This window comes from Arvicola amphibius, chromosome 12, assembly GCF_903992535.2.
Source record: "Arvicola amphibius chromosome 12, mArvAmp1.2, whole genome shotgun sequence".
NCBI lineage: Eukaryota > Metazoa > Chordata > Mammalia > Rodentia > Cricetidae > Arvicola > Arvicola amphibius.
In genome coordinates, this window is record NC_052058.2 from 133,456,227 (window position 1) to 133,458,419 (window position 2,193).

Sequence of the window (2,193 nt, forward strand, 5' to 3'; positions counted from 1 at the left end):
GGTTTCATTTACTTAAGCTGGCTTAGGATGGCAGTAGACACTGATCTCTGGTATATAGATCTGCGAAGGCAGACTTGTCATGATGTTGGAAATCTTTCCAGCCTGTGGCCATGACGGAGCTTGAATTCATGTGGTATAGATACAGGAATTAGGAAGGAAACTGCCATGGGAAAGAACCTGGGGTTATGCTGGTGCATTGTCACCACTTTTTCCTCTCATGACTTGAGAAGCGCATCCCCTGGATTTTATCTAAATATCCAGACATTGCATCACCCTGTTCTCATAAGAGTCGGACACCATGGCACAAAGTGGGGACTTAAACTGAAATGAAACGACAAACATCGCATAATTTTTAATGGCTTTTGGGGGTAAGGATTATTTTGGTATTCTGTCCTCTCTTGGTAAATTTAAAACAACAGGTTGACTTTTTCTTTTTTTTTTTTTTGGAAAAAAAAAAAAGACATTTATTCAGTGTCACGATCAGACTATTACATTTAGCAATCAACAGCATCGGTGAGAAGAGGTCTACAGTAAAACCCTTTGTTGGAATGCTTTACACTTTCCACAGAACAGAAACTAAAATAACCTGTTATACAATTAGTCACAAATACAATCCTCGAGTTTTTTTTTGCCCATACACATGAGTATTGTCTAAATCATGTCTTCTTTGTAGCAGCTAGGCCCTGCCACCACTGTGCTTGGCTGAGTTCACAAATCTGTTGTCACCTGTAGCTTCCTTGTCACTTCTCTGGCTCTCCTCTCCTGCTAAGCTTTGTTTCCTGGCTGTAATTAGAATCTCCCGCCACTGCCACAGCTGCTGCTGCTGCTGCTGGAACCACCATAGCCACCTTGATTCCGAGGTTTAACAAAGTACTGGCCTCCACCACCATAAGGGCCAGAGCTTCTGCCTCCAAAGTTTCCTCCTTTCATTGGTCCAAAATCTGAAGACTGATTGTTGTAATTGCCAAAATCATTGTAGCTTCCACCACCTCCAAAATTGCTTCCATCATTACCGAATCCATTATAGCCATCCCCACTGCTACTGTATCCTCCACCACCATCACGGCTGCCACCAAAGCCACCACGACCACTGAAGTTTCCCCCTCGACCAAAATTGTCATTGCCTCCAAAACCGCCTCCACGACCACCACCGAAGTTTCCAGAACCACTTCGACCTCTTTGGCTGGACGAAGCACTAGCCATCTCCTGCTTGGATAGGGCTTTTCTTACTTCACAGTTGTGCCTGTTCACAGTATGCTATTTCTGAATGACAGTCTTGTCCACAGAGCCATGGTCATCAAAGGTGACAAAAGCAAACCCTCTCTTTTTTCCACTGCCTCTGTCAGTCATGATTTCAATCACTTCAATCTTCCCATACTGCTCAAAATAATCTCTCAGGTGATGTTCTTCCGTGTCTTCTTTAATACCACCAACAAAGATCTTTTTCACGGTTAAGAGGGCACCTGGTCTCTGAGAATACTCTCTCGACACAGCTCTCTTGGGTTCCACAACTCTTCCATCCACCTTATGGGGTCTTGCATTCATAGTGGCATCCACTTCCTCCACAGTGGCGTACGTAACAAACCCAAAGCCCCTGGATCGTTTGGTGTTTGGATCTCTCATGACCACGCAGTCCGTGAGTGTTCCCCATTGCTCAAAATGGCTCCTCAGACTCTCGTCGGTTTCGAAGTTCAGCCCTCCAATGAAGAGCTTCCGCAGCTGTTCTGGCTCCTTGGGAGACTCTGACTTGGACATGACGGCAGGGAAATGAGAGCCTTCAGCGATGCTTCTTCGGCCGCGTAAATGGGCAGAAAGCAGGTTGACTTTTTCTTAAGAGAGAAGTACATGAACCCTTTGTTAGTCTCCTAGTTTCTCTTGTGAAGTCAGCTGTCATACCAGTTGGCTTCTCCTCACAATATAGTATTTCTTCTGCCACTCTTTTAGAGATTTGTTTTCTTTGTCTTTCAGAATCTTGTCCACAGTGTTTCTTTAAGTTCACATTTTAATTGATTCATTGAGAATTTGATGCATTGTATCATGATCTTGATCACCTCGGTGCCTTCCAGATCCACTCACATTCACTATCCACCCAAATTCGTGTCTTCATTTAGAGAAGAAGACCCTACCCTGATGTAGGAGTGTTTCTATCTGTCTGCTGTTTCTTTGGTTAATTAATAAAGAAACTGCTTGGCC

At 44.1% G+C, this 2,193-nt stretch overlaps 1 pseudogene; it reads right to left on the reverse strand.

Moving 5' to 3' along the window:
- Positions 1–789: 789 nt before the first annotated feature.
- On the reverse strand, positions 790–1,755 carry LOC119802925 (annotated as a pseudogene).
- Between the last annotated feature and the right edge of the window lie 438 nt (positions 1,756–2,193).